Below are 21,190 nucleotides of genomic sequence, written 5' to 3'. Positions count from 1 at the left end.
GTATCGAAAAACTAAGAATATTTTTCGACGACGTGCACGTAAGATTTTGAAAGTCGACAAAAAGACGAAATAGCAGTATTTTACTATTCATCGTCAAAAAGTCAAAATTTTCAAAAACGTCTTAACGGACTCAGATCTCACTTCCGAGTTCACCGTTCTCATTCAAATAATTATCTCGAATTATTCGAATACTCAAACTCAAATACGAATATAAAATCTCACATCATTCTTACATCATCGAAAGAACATCTCAACATCTTTAAAAAAAAAAAAACTTCATATAACTCCTCATCTCTTTACAAAGTAATCAAACAAGGGATCTATACCCTAATTACTCAAACTTAAGCAATTAAACACGTCATCAAAAGCACGGGTATTACAATATATATATATATATATATATATATATATATATATATATATATATATATATATAGGGGAGGGCTAAAATAAGAGCATTTCTTAAGAAATAAAATAAGAATCATTTTCAGCCCTTAGATCATCAAGATCTACGGTTGATTCGTAATCATGTTTGATGGATTTATGGTCCTGAGTTCGAATCCCAAAGGTAGCAAAAATTTATTTTTCACAATTCATACATTTATACAGCGAATTCATACGTATTCTACATAAAATTCATACATTAAAAATTGCACTTATTTCTTATTTTAAGATGTGATCTCACGGTAGCCCACCCCTATATATATATATATATATATATATATATATATATTCATACATTAAAAATTGCACTTATTTCTTATTTTAAGATGTGATCTCACGGTAGCCCACCCCTATATATATATATATATATATATATATATATATAGAGAGAGAGAGAGAGGGGTTCAAGACAGAACCACTTAATAAAAGAAGAACGAAGAACTATTTTCAGCTATTCGATCATCAAGATCTACGGTGGATGCATCATCTTGTTGGATAAATACAGATCCTAGGTTCGAATCCTGAATGGAGCAATTTTTTTATTTTTTTGAGTGCATTAATTTTAACAGTGAATGCATTAATTTTTACAATGTATGCATTAGATTTAATGGTTCTCACGTTCTCACAAATAATGTAGTTCTCTCTAGAATCACACCCTATATATATATATAAAAACCTCTTTTAACATGAGAACTAGGAACCACATCTTAGCCTTTAAAATCTAATATCTAACGGTGAGGATTAGGTTGATTAATAACCGCATAAAATTGGTTTGACTAGCATTTGATTGCCGTTTTTTTTACTTTTTATTTAGGCTAAGGTTAAAGTTGTCTTTTAGTAATTATTTAATTAAACCTAGATTGCATAGTTAGTCGTGTGTTTTTAACTTCCGCCTAAAATTTTTATACTCTTCGTTTTTAATTTACTTTGTGTTATTAATTTTCTCTTATTCTTTCTCCAAGTCTTCTTTATTCTTTCATACTCTTAATATCCTATAATCTTAATATCAATTATTATTGAAGACAGTTGTAGTGTAATTTTTCACGATGAGCACTCAAGGTATTTATTAATTTAGTTTTATTTTTAGTGTTAGTTGTTTAATTTCATTGATTTATTTTCGAATTTTTTTTTAAAAATGATTTAAATGTTGATTTGATTTAAATGCATAGATGTTTGATTTGGTTTTATTTGATTTGAAATTGAGATATGTCGATTGTGTTAAGTTTTTGTAAAATTTAGTAGATGATGGCATATGTTGATTTGCATAGATAGATGTTGGATTGTGTTTCATAGTTATCATTTTGTTTGATTTGCATAGGTGGTATTGATTATGATGCATAGATTTTTGCACCGATTTTAAACTCTTAATATTATGTATATGCATAGATTGTTATGCATAGATGTTTGATTTGCATAGGTTTAAATAAGTATTAATTTTAATTGCATATTTTTTATTTTAAATGCTCCAATTCGAATTAATAACAAAAATGCATATTATGATGATGATTATTTTAATATGCATATTTCATCATATTTGTGTGTAACATTAATAATTCGATTTATTTTAATTGCATAGTTGTTATTTAGTGCTGCAAAATTTTAAGAAGATCAAAATAATAATTAATTAAACATATTTTTTTTGGTTAAGCCTTTCCTTTTCGGCCTCTTCATATTTATAAGATATAATATGAATTGAAGACATGATTATGGGGTCGGGTATTTGACTTTAATTCTTTGTTTAATTTTAGTATTTGCATACAATTGAAAATGAGAAGTTTTAAAATTGCATAGATTTATACCGAGGTATAGATAAAAAATTAATGCATTCATAGTTTTTTTTGTTTATTTAATTATTTTATTGCACATATTTTAGTATTTTTAATGTTTACTAATATTTGATTATTTTATTCAGATTCTGTGCATCTTGATTTGGAGACTACGGATGTTGAAGATTTTTACGTGCCTCAATGCGATGATATATTGAAACCTACAATTGGGCAGAAATTTGATACTCTTGAAGATGGTGTGAGTTTTTACCGTGCATACGCAAGTGCATGTGGATTCACTATCCGTAAGAGTATGCAAAAAAAAAGCAAAAGATGGTAGTGGTGTTATTGTTTTACGATATATGGTATGTACACATGAAGGTTCAAAAGAAGATGTTAAAGTGAAACATGTTGACCAAGGTGCAAAGAAACAAAAGAGAAAGCGTGTGTCTTGTAGGGTGCATTGTATGGCTCGTGTTGGTTATCGATTCGCAGCTGACATGATTAAGGTATTTACCTTTAATTAATTACCTAGATGCATATTAATAATTTCATATATGCACAGATGAATAACCAACCATTGCAGAGAATGAACTTTACTTCCGTAGACGTATTATACTTATTTCATACATGCATATCCAACATTTATGCATCACAATGCTTCATCACAATACATATCAAACACAACCTATCAAAGAATCGCAAGAAATGGTAACTATGCAACCTAATCCAACATCTATGCACTGACAAATTATAAATATGTAACCCCAGTAACGAAAAACAGAACAAAAACGTTTCAATTTGGCTGTCTATACATCAATACCCAACATATATGCATCACAACCTCAATGCTTCAATTTTTTATATTTATACACAAATATCCAACATCTTTGCATCACAGTGCTTCATCTATAAAAATCAAACAAAACCTATCAAAGAATCTGAGGAAATTATAACTATGCAACTGAATCCAACATCTATGCTCTAACAACGTCAAAAAAATTAGTAACAAAAAAGAACTACGCACGTTTCAATTGTCAATCTATGCATCACGTTCCATCATCTATGCATGCATCACAACCATAGAATATGTAACTTGAATAAAAAACAAAAAAAACGTACTAATTTTTGCCAATTATGCACACATATCCAACATCTATGCATAATAATCATTCACCTATGCAAATCAAACAAAACCTAATAACTAATCGCCCAAAAATAATAAATATGAAAAACACCAAATATCTATGCATCACCATCTTTCATCTATGCAAATTCACAACACCCATCATCTACTAAATTCTTCAAAAATTAACAAAATCAGACAGAATCGATGGAACCCAAATCGAGCATATCTCAATTTCGAATCAGATAAAACCAAATCAAACAAACATCTATGCAATTACATAAAATATCTATGCACTTAAAATACCTAAATTTCGAAATTCCCAAAGGTTCCGTCTCCTCCTCCTTGGAATAATCGGACTCCTCAGCCGCCGCCGCTTCCTCAACGCCGTCGCCTCCTGGATTTATCGGAAATCCTCCACTGCCACCCCTGAATGCCGGAGAAGACAAATTTTTTCAGATCGCTAAAACCGCCGCCGTGCAGATCGGTGAAAGAAAATTTCGAACCTTGAACTTTCGACACTTGCACAGCAGATGCACAGATCTGTGAAACCGCCGCCGGAGAACACAGATCGGCGCCGGCGTGCAGATGGGTTCTTCGTCGCCGGCGTGCAGATGGGTCCTCCGTTGACTGCGGTTTTTTTTACTGTCAAGCCCTAGATGAAAGTGAAAGTGAAAGTGAAAGTGAAAGTGAAAAAATGTAAATCACGATGGGTGTAATTTTTGATTTCATTCTTTACATTTCTACCCTTTTAATTAAAAATTACATTTACAGTATATATTTTAATGTGCATCTCTAATTTAATCTCAACCCTTGATTTTATTAAAATCAGTGGTTTAGATGTGGTTCCTAGTTCTCATCTTAAGGGGGGTTTCTATTATAACCCCACCCTATATATATATATATATATATATATATATATATATATATATATATATATATATATATATATATATATATAAAAATTAATAATTATAAAAAAATAATTATTCTCACCTTTTTACTTGTAATGTCATCTAGCATATCATTTGTTTCAAGATTTTTTAAGACATCTTTTTCAATACACAAAATTGTTAAACCATTGAATCTTTCTTGCGATATTGATGGTTTCAAATATGTCTTCAAAATTTTAACTTCGAGAAACTCCTCTCAATTGAAGCTACGATAACAGACATAGTCAATAAAATTCAATAAACTATTGCAACATTCGGATTACAATATGCAATTTTTACCTATTCAATAATTTCAATAGCTGACATAATCTTACTTGGCAATGTCATTTGTAATATTAAGGGAAAATAACATCAAAATCAATGAAGTTTGGCGCGATTCTCATTTTTCCTCTGACCTAAAAATCTCGCGTTAAAATCCATGAACTTGATGTCGATTATCAATTTTCCCATAAAATTAATTTTCCACCAAACTTATGCTGACATGGCAATCGGAAATTCACGTAGGCTTAATTTTCCGGCGAATTGAACGACTGTGTTTAAGTCATAACATTAAACGTCGTCGTTTTATATTTTATTTGGGGATTAAATGAATTTGAACTAGAATCTCTCTTCAAATAAGGGTTCCTCACCAAAAAAAAATACCCAAAATACTCTCAGATTTGAATACGAAAAATTGCCAAAACACTCAGCCTCGAAGTTGAGAACAACCAAAGGTGATTTGGCAATGGAATCGGAGGGGCGAAATATGAACTATCGTAGGGATAGGAGGAGTGGTGCAAGTCCGGCGGCTGAGAGATGACTGGAAAGAGAGGGCGGTGTGTTGAGGACAATGGACCCATCACTAGTCTTTCTCTCTCTCTCTCTCTCTCTCTCTCTCTCTCTCTCTTTATACTAGGGTTTTTATACAATATGGAAGACAATATGGAAGACGTATAAGATAGTGTTGATCGCTGCTCAAAATTATTGCAGAGTTTTCGGCGGATTCGTTCTCATTTCCAACCCAACGGACGTCCTGTCCGGCGTCGGAAAATTGCTAAGGTCAAGGAAAAAACGAGAATCGCACCAAGCTTTAGGTATTTTGACGTTATTAGGTTATTTAATTCAGACGAAAAACGTCGCCTTTTAGCTTATAATTAATCTACTCAGCAGAAGTGTGCCACGTTGGTAACACGTCATCTAATTAATAGCCGAAAAACGTCACTAAGGGAAAAACGAGAATCAGAGCAACAATCATATAAATTTTAACGCGAGTTTTTTAGGTTGGGAGAAAAACAAGAATCACGCCAAACTTCAGGGATTTTAATGCTATTTACCCTATTTTAAATTCAGTGAATAAATCATCTAAGTCAACATCGGGATATATTATCATGAGTAAAAGTAGATTTCAAATTAACACAACAATGTCTTAATTTTTCACTATCCAAATATTTTAAAGTTTTCAAATCAAACAAAAAACCAAATATATGATCAAATGATTTCATTTCTTCAAGTTTTCCTTAATTAAACTAATTAACCTAAGGGAAAGGGGTTGCTTTCGTGCTTGTAGAAATTGGTATGGTAGAGTAGACGATGTTTTTCACGCTCGTGAGGGGTGGGAGTAGTGGAGACGTCGGCAAGGTGTAGTTTCCGGCGTACTCGACACGGGCGGTGGTGATAGTGCTAGTAAATTTCACAGATCTAGGACTTGGTTGTGGTTTTAATATGAGAAGAGAAAGCAAGAGAGGGGAGGGGCGCGACGTAGTAGGCAAGCGCGACCAGGGGAGTTATGTAACATTGGGGATTTTTTTGGGGAAACCCGTTGAGGGGTGAATCACCATCCGACCTCGCAAAGACGGTTCGGGATTTATTTGGTTTAATTATTTTTATCTTTTAAAAATAATTAATTACACATATAATTAAATTACTAAAAAATAATCAGATTATTGAAAAAATAAATTTCACCTCAAAATTATTTGAAAATAACAAAATATTATACATACAATATTTCATCCCCAAAATTAAAAACACATTTAAACACCTAAATATAACTCTTTAAATCTCGTGCATGCCTCAATATTAAATATAGAAATAAAAATTGAATTATTATTAAAAAATAAATATAAGAGACAATAGAATAAAATAAAAAATTCTCATTAATTCACGTAAATTCTGAATTAAGGAAAAGGCACAAATCACGAACCGTGTTATTTACTGATGGTGAGCTACTAGGTTTCCTTTAAAGGCGTTGTTATATTGTGTGTACATAAGATGAACTGTTAAAAAATTGCAGTCCTTGTTTTGCTGGTCCCCAACACTAAAAATTTACATCACTTCGCCTACAATTAGGTCGGCCTGGCCTATTAGGCTTTCGAATGGTATCCGATCGGGTCGGACAAATTGTATAAGTAAATCTAATCGAGTGTAAGATATTATTCGATTGGTTATCGGGTATGCCCAATATTAAAAAAAATTCAATATGAATACCTAATAATCGCACGGTTCGTTAACTATACACGATATCAAACCAAATAATCAATTCACAAATATAATTAAAAGCAAAATAAAAATCTTAAATCAAGCACGTACATTAATTATCTCCTACAATATAAACTCCGATCCGGTACCAATTTTCCCTTTCACTCGCATGAAATCAAAATCAAACTCAAAACCAAATTCCTTCTCCACATTCTCTAAAAACTTTAAATCTAAAATTTCATTTCGTCATTTTTCTGCGATCAATCAATTCTACCTTACAGATGGAATCAAAACTCGTTTCGTTAAATTCATGCAAGTCCGCAACATGCAACGGCGTCGTTCCGGCCGTCCAGCCGGTAGCCATTCGGCCCAGCTCAGCCGAGGCGACCCTCGGCAACCACCTCGCACGGCGGCTCGTGCAGATCGGCGTGAGAGACGTGTTTTCAGTTCCCGGCGACTTTAATCTGACGCTGCTGGACCACCTCATAGCTGAGCCGGGGCTCAACCTGATCGGCTGCTGCAATGAGCTCAATGCGGGCTACGCCGCCGACGGATACGCACGGGCTCGCGGTGTCGGCGCTTGCGCGGTTACGTTTACCGTCGGTTGGCTGAGTATTATCAACGCCATCGCCGGCGCATACAGCGAGAATCTCCCAGTGATCTGCATCGTCGGAGGTCCGAACTCAAATGATTACGGCGCTAACCGGATCCTGCATCACACGATCGGCTTGCCGGATTTTACCCAGGAGCTGCGTTGCTTCCAGACTGTAACTTGCTATCAGGTATTACGTAGCCATAAAAACTTGTGAGGAGGCTCAATTAATTATTATATTAAAAGCAACAACTAAAAGTTTCAAATTAACGACAACAAAATATATATGCCACATGATTTTGACTTTACTTTTTTTTTTTGTTTCCGAATGAACAAAACTTCGAATCACGGAAAAATATGAAATCATTAGGTCCTAGTATTATAAAAGAATAAAAGAACTAAACTTTCATTTCAAATAAAGGTAAAATTTAATAGTATTTGTAATAAAACTATAATTTTTTATTAATTATATTATAACTATAAAAAAAATTAAAATGTATGAATTTTATGTAGAACACGTATGAATTGACTATGTAACTGTATGAATTACGAAAAATAAATTTTTCGCTACCTTTGAGATTCGAACTCAGGACCTGAATTCATCCAACAAGGTGATGAATCAACTGTAGATCTTGATGATCTAAGGGCTGAAAATTATTTTAATTTTATACAAAAAAATATGTTTTTATTCTAGCTCTCCCATATATATATATATATATATATATATATATATATATAGGGGCGCGCTCCAGTGAGACCCCCTATTTTTCGTGTAACATGAGTACAATGAATAAGACATAAAATACTAATGAACAAAACGTATATCTAATGAACAAGATGTATATACTGATGAAAAATAAAATTTAAAAAATTCGTAATGAATAAGACATATATACTGATGAACAGGGCTGTATATACTAATGAACAATACAGTATATACTGATGAATAACAAAATTTAAAATATTCTGCTCCCTCCAGGATTCGAACTTTGCGAAAAAAAATCACCCTCCAGATACAATATCAGCCATAGGATTGATAAAATAAATGCACCAGATCGTGCCCTAGATCTCACTAAAATTAGGGGGTCTCATTGGAGCGGCCCCCTATATATATATATATATATATATATATATATATATATATATATACTAAAAGTAGCTCCCTCCGTCTTTTTTTATTTGAGCAAAAAGGTGAACTATATTAATGAGAAGAAGGAATTTAATTTCACAAAGTCAGCAACAGGTCCTCAATAGAACAAAGAATACGATTGACAAAGGAAAAATAGTCTAATCTATTGGCAACTGCAGAAAATTAAAAAAATAAATAACTTTTAGAATTAAAATAAATTTTTGATATAAAAGTTGTTTAAATTTTAAGTTTTTAATTTAATATTAAGGGGTATTGGCCTATAAATACCCGAACTTTTTGCATTTTCTGGTTTTGCACCTCAACTTTAAAATCAGCCTACAAATACCCGAATTTTGTATTCTTTCTGATTTTGCACCCGACGTATTTTTACCCTCAAATCGTTGATGAGATGACAGCCAGATTGAGAGGGAAGTTTGAAGTTTATAACGAAATAGATAAGTATGTTGCCAATGTGGAATTTAGAACATGTAATTGAGATTTGGGATGTCAATCCGGTTGCCATGTTAGCAACGATTTGGGGGTTAAAATTTGTTGGATGCAAAATCAGAAAGAATATAAAGTTCGGGTATTTATAGGCTGATTTTAAAGTTGGGGTGCAAAACCAAAAAATGGTAAAAGTTCGAGTATTTACAGGCCAATACACCTAATATTAATTTTAACTTGATGTAGCTTCACTCTATATAATGTATTACACATTGTAAAGAAGCATATACTTTTCAACGTGAGATTCAATACAAAATCAACTTAACTTGACTTTTCTTTTTATTGTGCACTACACATTGTTAAGAAACATACATTTTTCAATGTGGAATTTAATACAAAATCAACTTAATTTAGCTTCCAAATAGTTTTAATTCTAATTTTTAATTTTTATTTTTTTATTATTAATTTTTTTAATTACGGGCTCACTACTATAGATGCTCTTACAATCCTCCATCCTCAATTCAATAAATAAAATTGTTGTAATCATGGAAGTAACTTGTAGTCGTATCGAACTCACAAAATTGACTACATGAAACTCCAAATATAGGTAATTGATTATTTTTTGTATTGATCGAATAGGCTGTGGTGAATAATTTGGAGAATGCACCTGAGTTGATTGACACTGCGATATCAACAGCGTTGAAGGAGAGTAAGCCCGTATATATAAGCATCAGTTGCAACTTGTCCGGGATTTCGCACCCATCATTTAATTGTGATCCCATACCATTTTCTCTCTCCCCAAAGTAAGCTCTTGCTTCAATTCTTTTTGTTTCAAATATAATCAGGAATTTGTGTGTGTGTGTTGGCCTAGCGGTAGTTAATGCCTAAGGCTTGAAATCCTGGGTTCGAGTCAACCATCGTACGGTCTTTAAATTTCTTTATTTACTTGTGTAATATATATATATATATATATATATATATATATATTATTCAATAAACCACCTTATTTTAAGAATTACGAACCAGCAAAAATACATGAATTTTATGTATAACACGCATGAATAAACTGTATAAAGGCATGAATTGCGAAAAATAATTTTTTGCTACCTTTGGGATTCGAACTCAGGACCATGAATTTATCCAATAAGGTGATGAATCAACCGTAGATCTTGATGATCTAAGGGCTAAAAATGGTTCCTAATTTATATTTTAAGAAGCGTTCTTATTTTAGCCTTCCCCTATATATATATATATATATATATATATATATATATATATATATAAGGGAGGGTTAGGGTATAAACACTTCTTAACTTATAAAATACGAACTAGGTAAAATGTATGAATTCTATGTAGAACATATCTAAATTCTCTGTGTAAATGTCTGAATTGCGAAAAATAAATTTTTGCTATTTATGGGATTCGAACTCAGTACCATGAATTCATCCAACAATGTGATGAATCAACTGTAGATCGATGATCTAAGGGCTGAAAATGATTCCTATTTTATATTTTAAGAGGTTTTTTTATTTTATTTTAGCCTCTTCATGTATATATATATATATATAGATATATATATATATATATATATATATGTAGGGAAGGGATCAATGAAGAATGCTAAATGTAAAAGGAAACAACGAAGGCTGAATAAGTCAATACATTTACTGAATAAATCACGCGAGCGCATGAACGAAAAATATACGTGTTTATTCAGTAAAATAACTATTCGTGCGGTCGCGTGATTTATTCGGTAAATTTATTGACTTATTCAGAAGGAAATATAGTTACTTCTTCATAGATCTCAACCCTATATATATATATATATAGGAAGAGGTTCTAATAAAAACCTCTGTTAAAATGAGAACTAGGAACCTAATCTTGACCTTTTAAATATTAGATCTAATGGTTAGGATTTAGTCAACAAAAGAAACTGTGCATCTATTATATTTTACTGTGCACTTAAAAAATATGCAATTTATGCAATTGAAACCAACAATGCAAAATACTCAAGCAAATCGAAATTGTGCATCTATGCAATTGAAACTGTGCATCTATGCAATCGAAATTGTGCATCTGTAGTTTAATCTCAGCCCTTTATTTTATTTAAATCGATGGCTTTAAATTGGTTCCTAATTTTCATCTTAAGAGGGTTTTTATATTAACCCTACCCTATATATATATAGGGAAGGGAATTCATTTTGTTGAATGACTTTAACTACATTTATAGGTTGAGCAATGAAATGGGTCTGGAAGCAGCAGTTAAAGTCGTGGTGGAGTTCTTGAACAAGGCTGTGAAACCAGTGATGGTGGGAGGTCCAAAAATGCGCCATGCAAATGCAACCAATGCGTTTGTAAATCTGGCAGATGCATGTGGTTATCCCATTGCAGTGATGCCACATGCTAAAGGGCTAATACCAGAGCATCATCCTCATTTCATAGGTACTTATTGGGGTGTAGTGAGTACACCATTTTGTGCTGAGATTGTGGAGTCAGCTGATGCTTATCTCTTTGTTGGCCCTATCTTCGACGACATTAGTACAGTAGGCTTCTCTCTACTTCTCAAGAATGCGAACACAATAATAGTGCAGCCAGATCGCGTGGTGATTGGAGGTGGCCCCACATTTGGATGTGTTCAAATGAAGGATTTCTTGATTGCCCTTGCAAAAAGGGTTAGGTATAATCCAACTGCATATGAGAATTACCGTAGGATTTATGTTGGTGATGGTCATCCTCGGAAAAGTGAGCCTAATGAGGCGTTGAGGGTTAATGTTCTGTTTCAGCATATTCAGAAGATGTTGTCTAGAGAGACAGTTGTTGTTGCTGACTCAGGAGATTCTTGGTTTAACTGTTAGAAGCTCAAATTACCACCTGGATGTGGGTTAGTAGCTCTCTCTAGCAAAAGATTTCCATATTCAGTTTGTATTTTAAATGAAAAATCTTGGTTTGAAGTTATGAGGTTCAGATGTTATATGGATCAATTGGTTGGTCAGTTGGTGCAACTTTGGGTTATGCTCAAGCTGCATCGGAGAAGCGTGTAATTGCTTGCATTGGCGATGGTAGTTTTCAGGTATACATATTACCACAGACGGAGCCAGGGGGGCTAGGGGGGGCTAGAGCCCCCTCCCAAATTTTGAGTTTTTTTTTATTTTTTTTTATTTTTTTTATTTTATTTTAAAATATATATAGATATATGTTTATACCTATTATAAAATAATTTTGTTTTATAAAAGAGTATTTGGTTATTATATTCTCTCATATATACTTAATTTAAGGATAATTTTGTTTTTTAAAACTATATGATCTATGAAATATTATTTGTTATTATTACTATTATACTTGTATTTTAATAAAAAATGCCTAATATGTATGAAATGCTAAAAAAAATTATAATGTATTGAAACTAATTTGTAATATATAGAAAATATATAATCTATGGACATGTTGTTTGTTATTATTATTATTATGCTTGCCTTTTAATAAAAAATGTCTTAAATATACGGAATTTCCAAAAAAAGTTTTGTGATATATTGAAACTATATAATCTATGAAAATATTGTTCGTTATTATTAGTATTATGCTCGTATTTTAATATAAAAAAATACCTTAAATATACTGAATGCCCAAAAAAAAATTCTCGGGGGCTACCGCCCCCGAACCCCCGTACAGGTTCAGCCCCCCCCGAACTAAATTCCTGCCTCCGTCCCTGCATATTACAATCGATCACACTGTATTGATCAGTAGCAATAATTTTTTTTTCTATATATTATCCTCAATGTATGGAGAAATGATCATCTCAAATATTCAAGATCTTATCTTATTATTATTACTATTATTTTTTTTAAGAGAATCTTATATATGTAATATTAGATGCTAAGTTTGTGATGGTTTGATTACTTGTTGCTGAAAATATTTGTAGATGACGGCGCAGGAGGTGTCAACAATGCTGCGGTGCGGGCAGAATAGCATCATCTTCTTGATAAACAATGGCGGTTACACCATTGAAGTGCAGATCCACGATGGGCCTTATAATGTGATCAAGAATTGGAACTACACTGGTTTAGTTGATGCCATATGCAACGGCCAAGGCAAATGTTGGACTACTAAGGTGTGTTTAAGTGTTTGAGTTTTTGCTTTGATTTTGTATTTAGTTCTTGTGAATAATTCGAATTAATTCATCTCTCTCATTCTCTGGTATTAGGTTAGATGTGAGGAAGAACTTATTGAAGCTATTGATGGTGCCACGGGAGCCAATAAAGATTGCTTGTGTTTCATTGAGGTGATAGTTCACAAGGACGATACGTGCAGAGAACTTTTGCAGTTTGGTTCGAGGGTTTTTGTAGCGAATAGCCGCCCGGCAAACCCACGTTAATTTGAGTAGAAGCTGCGAATTATTTCAAGCCTAAAATCAATACAAATATCATAAAATTGTATGTGAAATATATAGTTAATACATATATTAATTTATTTTGATAAGTCTTGATTCGTCAAAATGATCTAATAATAATCTTTTGTAAAATATCTAAAGTTTATTAAGGATGACATTATGTACTGTGTTGAAAAAATGATTGCATCATGTGTCATTGTAAATCCAATTATACTATACAATTCAACTTTATGTAGGAGATAATTAATGTGTATTGATTTTTTCAGTCAACATAATATGTATTAATTAACATATAATACTAAATTTATTCAAAATTATTATATTTATATTTATGATAGTTGGAAAAAATTATAGATTATAAAATAAAAAACGGATAATGAAACAAAAAATGATAAATGATATACTAATACATCTATTACATGTATATAAGTCAAATGCCGACAAAATTTAAAATAATGTCATTTTCTTAAAAAAAATACTTATAATTGTTGAACGGATTTCGATCTTATTAGCATTGTCCAATATATTTTCAATTGATTATTAGAGCATTCACAGTAGAAAGCCCCTTAGGGGCTCTGTGGAGAGACACATCTCTCAGGGCCAAGAGCTTTATAAGGTGACTCTATGGATTTTTCATCTCATTTTAAAAAATTGAATTCTAAAATAAAATTTAAAATAAAAAAAAATTCATTAAATTAAATTTAGAAATTACAATAATCCTAAAAAATTATATCAAAAACAAAATTTAAAATTACATTAATTTAAAACATATCCGAAAAATTAAACTAGAGATCTCATCCTCGACGTTTTGTGATCTCCTCCACCATTTGTTTATGTATGTCTAATTTTTTAGTTCTCATTTGAGAAATGTTGATGATTAAAATTTTATTGTTGAGGGCATCGTGTTTCACTAAACCCTCCCATTAGGGATGTCAATCCAACCCGAAACTCGTGGGCCGACTCGAATAACTCGACAAAATTAGAGGGTTAGGGTAGAAAAATCGCAATCCGATTATAAATCGAGCTAGCCCGTTCGGGCTGGCGAGTTGAAACGGGCCAGCCCGTTGGGCTAATGTTTTTTTTTGTTGGTATTAAATTGAATCTTAAAATACATTAGAGTTTAGGGTTTGAGATTTTTTTTTGAGATGCTTTTTTTCTTTAATTTCAAACTATTGTTGAATATTTTATTTTTATTTTTTTTAACAAAGTTGAACATTTTACATTGTCTAAAAAAAACTTATTTTATATGTTATGTAATCTTGAATATATTATGTTTTTGCATTTCATATTTTGCTATATAATTTATATCTTTAATATCTATGTATATTTTATACATTATACATTAGATCATTAATAATAATAAAATATAAATGATAATTTTATTTTTACGCCTTTAACTTGATTAGCCCGATGGGCTAGCCTGAAACCCGAACGTTTAGGGTTAGGGTTGAAGATTTACAACCCGAAAAAATCTCCAGCCCGATTAGCCCGCACCCGATTAACCCGGAACCCAATAAGGCTAGCCCGAAAATCCGATGGGCTGGCCCGATTGATATCCCTACCTCCCATATTCCCTTGTTTGGGCCGATGACAATTCACATTTTTTGCCTTTCTTTTGTCACGCTTTGTCGCCTTTTGGCCTATAGGGCAAGTTGTGATGCTCAGTTCGGAGGACATTTTCGTATACCTCCCTCGGAGGTATTCTTTATCCTTTTCGAAGAATGGACGTCTTTGCCAATGAATGTAAATTATTGAGATTCGTGGAGGATGCACCGTGCTGAGAAGTATTTGAATTAAGCCTCGTTGTTTGTTTGAAATATTTCTTAGGCTAGTTGGTGATTTGATCATCGCTCATGCCACCCATCCCTAATGCTTTGACACTTGTTGTAGATCGCTCCTAAGCTTACACATTTTTTTGGACTCATTCGAAGTGCGATTTGATTTGTTTGTTGTCACGTTGTGGCACGCCGACAGAACGTGTAACATTGTAGAAATTCAAGATTTTGGCCCAACAGATGAGCACATTTTGATTGGCATCCTTGACAGAATGGAGGGCCGCCTCAGCCCGTAGGGTGCAAATGAGCTCGATTTCTGAAGGGGTGTAGCCAGCTCGCCTCGTCTTCGTCTTGGGAGCTCGAGAATTTCAACAACTTCGTCATCTCTGTCAAATTATGTTTCGCTCAATTTGATACTCTCAAAACATTGAGAGTTGAATGCGTTTATGGAAGAAGAAAACAACAAAAAGCTTAGAGGCGAAGAATTCGGGATCGTGTAATACCCCGTTCCTTTTAGCTAAGTTTAGAATAATTTTTGAACTTAGATATTAAGTTGATTCACGCCGAATAAAAGAAAATGATCGATTTTAAATTCCAATAAAATGAATCATTGTATTATCTACATTGCATAATATTTTTGAGTTCAAATATTTGAAAAAAAAGTGAGCATGTTCAATTAGCAAGATTCGAAAGGAATTCCTTTTATAAATGCACCAAGGATTTAATTACATTCCCATTACAATTTTACTACATCTATTATTCCTACATTACAATAAAGAAAGTTACATTGATACTCATTTATACATAACATATACACATATTTGTAAGATACAAGTACACCAAATACCAACACCTCTCCATCACCTACGACACCCTCTCTGCAGCCTTACTTCATTCACACCAAAAGCCATACTCATAGTACAATAGGTTGTCAACTCAGCCACCCTATAATATAGCTTCCTCCATGCTTTAGTTATAAAAGAGATAGATGCCAATCTTCCTCCTTTAATGATTCATGGCAGCAACTCACTTCACCATTTTACACTAACTCCACGAGAAGAGCAAGTAGGAGAACTCCATTCATTTTCTGCCATTATTCAAGGTAAATCCTAGCTTCAATAGTCCCCATTTTCTTCATGTTTCACCCTGCATTTGTTGAAGAATACAAATGTATTTCAGAAAAATCCTCATCAGCCATCGTTCCCATCAAAAGCAAGCAAGCAAACAACTCAAGAGAAAATCCAGCAAGTGTGAGTCCTTCTAAAGGTTACACATGACTTACACACCTTGGTCATCAAACCAATTTCAGTTACACCTAACATTACTATACGGTATATTCATGGATTTGTTAGACACATATGTATGTATATAATTATTATCACCATTCTGCATATATGAGATATATATATGATTTGAAGAAAAGCTATTGTTTTCGTTCTAAACAAGAGCAAGAGTTTTAAAGAAAGGTTTTTTTTTTTAGTTTGCTGCTCAATTTTAAGTTGATGTACTGAGTCGGGTAAGAGAGAGAGTTACCTTGCTGATTAAATAGAGACGGGAGATGGAGAGGGAGGCGGGACACGGCGGCGGTGCCGCTGCTGTTCGGCCAAGCGAGAGGTTTGAAGAGAGCCGAGGGAGATAGAGGGAGGCGGCGGCGGCTCATCGCTGCTATCCGTCCGGTGGTAGCGGTGGTGGTTCGCCACTGTCACAGAGAGAGAGAGATGGGTTGGGGCGGTGGTTGAGTTTTCACAGAGGGAGGCCAGGTCGCGGCGGCCCTGCCGCTGTCGTCCGGCCACGGACGGAGGGAGAGCAGAGTAGAGAGGGAGGGAGCGGCGATCTCGCCGTTTCCAAGGAGGGAGACGACTCGGACGGAGTGAGGCGTGGGTTTCAATTTTGAGAGAGAGTCGAGGGAGAATCGGCGGCAGCCTGCTTCATCTGCTGCTGTCGGCCAGAGATCTGAGGGAGAGACGGCGATGGCTGTCGTTGCAGTCGCCGAGAAGGGAGAAGAGAGAAGGGAGCTGGAGCCTGTCGCCGCTTGCTCCGGCGAGCTCCAGCGGCCGTGAGTTCGAGCAGTCGAGAGAGACTGTCGAGCATTCGAGAGTTGATGGGGGGGAGTGAAAGACTGATGTGTGCGTTGTGTGCGACTGATGGGGGAGGAAAAGGGGGGTGTGAGTGTTGGGCTAGGGCTGCTGTTGGGTTTGAGTGTTGGGCCTTTATTTTAAATTTTCACTTGGGCCGATTTTTTATTTTGTCAATTGGGCCGAGGTTTGGGTTGTGCACCTTATTCATTTAAATGGACTGCACTATTTTAATTAATTAGACTTAGTAAGTTTGATTAATTATTTTAATTTGCATAATAATATCATATTATTATTATGTGCATATTTTAAGTAATTATTTATTACATGCTAAGCAAGACATGAAATTGCATTTATTTTGCAATAAGAGTATTTATGATTTAATTAGTTTTAATTACAATTCCAACTATTAAAGAAAGATGAGTAAGAATATTGTTGGTGTTTTTAACTCAAGAGAAATGTTTTCAATTATTTATTCATTAAATTTTGAAAACCCGGTTAAGTGAATCATAGAATGTTAGGCACTTCACCATGACTTGAGTTTAGATTTAAGAGACCTATTAAGAATAGATTTCTTGTAGGCCTTGAGCATCAGGAGGATTAGCACTGCTATTCCGATTCAGAGATAAGGTTAAACGACATGCATTGCCTATACAGGTGGGCTTATTTTCCAAATGTATGATTGAGCTAATGAGCTTAAATGTTTCATGAAATACAAACTATTTATCCAATAAATATTTTTGTGCACTCTACCATGTTTAAGGCTCGCACAGTTAATCAATTGAGGTTCTCTTATGACCTAATACGTTGTTTGAGAATTGTGTACACTTGTTAGTTGACTCGGTGGGTTGATCTCCATCGGACTCTAACCAGAGGCGTTATAAGGGTGCTCGGCTGGATGTGTTCCGGAGCATGAGAAATATGAGGTCTGCCTGGGTAGCATCCCGAGGTCAAAGTAAACTTGTCTGGGTTACGCCCTCAGTTCAAGTCAGCAGGAGACAGAGATCCGTCGGTGGCTAAAAGGTCCGGGATCACAACGAGTAACAAAGTAGAGTGTGACAACTGCGCGCAATCAAAAAGATATATATATATATATATATATATATATATATGAAATGTTTTAACATGCTTAGAAGTTATTTCTCTTTAAAATCTTCTATGTCATGTAAGTAAGATTGGATAAACTGCTCTTATAGATTGTGAAATATTTTAAAAGTTGCAGCCCACTTAGTACATTAGTACTTAGCCCAAAAATACTTTCAAATGTTTTCAGGTTAATGGCTGGTGATGACGGGGCAGAGCTGAGGCTAGAGTTCAACTCCTTATTTTGACTTCCGCTGTAGAACTAGCCAGTATCTGTCTTTTGTTTCTTAACTTAAGACCTATTATGTTGTGACTCTAAACAATATCTTTTGTTGAGCCTAGACTATTGACTCTCAAGTATTTCGATCAGTGAATGTTGGTTATCTGAAGCATGACACTAAACTTGTGATCCTGAAGTTATTATGTTTGTTGATTGATTCGTATCACTTGAATACCTGTCTTTCTTCATCCAAAGGGGCTAAGCCCGAGTGTTATCCCTTTTATTCGGATTTCACAAGGATTCTCCCTTGTTCATTTAGATGATTAGTCGTACCCCAGTTATAGTTATTGTTTCAAGAATTGGGGTGTGACAGATCGACGGTGAACGCATTTAGTTGGTGAACTAATTGTTCCATTCACGATCCATTTTTTTGCTAGAACCTCGATGAGTGGTTCACTATTCTGCCAAGAATATCTTAAAATGTAACACACTGCATTTTCCTTATTACTTATACTATTGAGATGCTATTAAGAGTGTTGAGATATTAGTATTAGCTTATAGCGGATGAGATGAAGTTTTCTCAATAGATTAAGATGTGAGTATTTTTGAAGTCCGATGATGGAGCTATTGAGTGAATTATATTGATAGAATGCGTTTAGATAGAGATGCTGATTGAATTTAGAATAGATTATAGTTTATGTTTCCGATTGAGGAAGAAGCAATCGACTACGATGAGACTTTTGCCCCAGTTGCCAGATTGGACGCAGTCAGGCTCTTCTTAGCCTTCGCAACTCACAAAGGATTCAAGGTACACCAAATGGATGTGAAGTGGGCATTTCTCAATGGAGTGCTCACCGATGAAGTCTACGTAGAACAACCTCCAGGTTTTGAGGTTGCAGGACCAGAAAAGGTGTACAAGCTGAAGAAAGCGCTCTATGGCTTGAAACAAGCACCAAGAGCATGGTATGATACTCTCTCTGAGTATCTCATTGAACAAGGATTCAAGAAAGGATCTGTGGACAGAACATTGTTTACTCTCAAAGAAGGAGAAGATCTTCTACTTGTTCAGATTTATGTCGATGACATAATTTTCGGATCCAAATCCGAACACATGTGCAAGAAGTTTGCTGATATCATGACTAACAAGTTTCAGATGTCCATGATGGGAGAAATTAATTTCTTTCTTGGACTACAAGTCAAGCAGACCAGTGAAGGAATACTGATCAATCATTCAAAGTACGCCAAAGAACTGATCGCCAAGTTCGGTATTCAGCACATGAAATCAGTCAAGATCCCAATGAACACAAACTGGATAGTTGATCTAGGATCAGAAGGAAAATTTGTATCTTCAACTAAATACAGAGAAATCATTGGATCATTGTTGTATTTGACTGCGAGCATACCAGACATCGCGTATGCAGTCGGGGTTTGTGCAAGATATCAGTCAGATCCAAAGGAAGCTCATATGGATGCTGCAAAACGAATTTTGCGATATCTCAAAGGCACACCCAACTTAGGATTGTGGTACCCAGCTGACGATGACTTCAAGCTCACCGGATATTCAGACTCAGATTTTGCAGGATGTAAAATTGATCGCAAATCAACTTCGGGAACTTGTCAATTCCTAGGCAACAAGCTCATATCGTGGTTTTCAAAGAAGCAGACTTCAGTTGCCTCCTCCACAACTGAAGTTGAATATGTTGATGCGGGAAGCTGTTGTTCACAACTCCAATGGTTAGTCCAACAGTTGAAGGACTATGGAATCAATAGTCAGAGAAGCTGATTTTCCCGAGCCGCGATTTCAGCCAGAGTGGAGATTACTTGCAGAGCACGCCAGCTGAAGATCAGTTTTTGGCCAAGCCTCCAATAGACGTTAATGCCGTTCATGAGGTGCGAACTACTGTGAAAGAGGATGCGACCATTGTGGAAGAACGGGCTGATGTGCTGCCATGCAAGGATGATACCGTGCTAAGAGTGCAGAGTGCACCACTCTTGGAGTAGAAGAAAAATGAGAGATCTCGACATAGCTCTTGGTTCGAGAGAATGATGAATGTAATGAGCTCTGCTTGCTCATTAAGAGGACCCACAGCTGAACTGGAGGTTGATGTGCTTTCACGAGGACTAATTCAGCTGACGTTTCATAGCGATTTTGGTTAAGGGATCCTCTACGTCGGGCTGGCGACTTTAAAACTAGCGCTCGGTGGGAGGCAACCCACCGTGGTTTGTTTTTATTTTTCTTGTTCTTTGTTTTCCATTTTTATTTTGGTGTTTTTCCTAAGTTTCGGTTGCTTTGCGGATACTATGATGCTTGGTGTGAATGTCTTGTTTTCAGCGCTGCAATTCTCAATATGCCGCCAGCGCTGCTGCCACCACCGCTGCTGCTCTGCCAGCGCTATACTTCTCCGCGCTGCTCTGCCAGCGCTGACCTACTTCAGTGTGGGCACTTTCTACTCTGCATCGACCACAAATTCCACTCTTCACCGCCTCTCACGATGCTTCAGTTTCCCCATGCCAATAATCAGGGACGTTTTCTCCTCTATTCTTATTTCTTTTGTGCCCTGAGGACATGGCATGCTTTAAGTGTGGGGGGTATTTTATTGTGTTTATGCTTTCAATTGGGCGAGATTAGTCTTTCTATGCTTAGTTTTTGGTCTCGAATCTTACTAATTTTTATGAATTTGTGGAAGAGTAGATGGTTTTCGATGCGCGTTTCAGGTTTGTGTTTGTTTGGTGGTTATTCTT

The 21,190-nt window shown here is 34.8% G+C and overlaps 1 pseudogene; it reads left to right on the top strand.

The window, feature by feature from the left end:
• The first annotated feature begins 6,863 nt into the window (after positions 1 to 6,863).
• Positions 6,864 to 13,628, top strand: LOC131016506 (pyruvate decarboxylase 1-like; annotated as a pseudogene).
• Positions 13,629 to 21,190: the final 7,562 nt, after the last annotated feature.

The sequence above is a fragment of the Salvia miltiorrhiza genome, chromosome 3 (assembly GCF_028751815.1).
Source record: "Salvia miltiorrhiza cultivar Shanhuang (shh) chromosome 3, IMPLAD_Smil_shh, whole genome shotgun sequence".
In the NCBI taxonomy this organism is placed as follows: domain Eukaryota; kingdom Viridiplantae; phylum Streptophyta; class Magnoliopsida; order Lamiales; family Lamiaceae; genus Salvia; species Salvia miltiorrhiza.
This window is presented reverse-complemented; position numbering and strand designations above follow the sequence as displayed.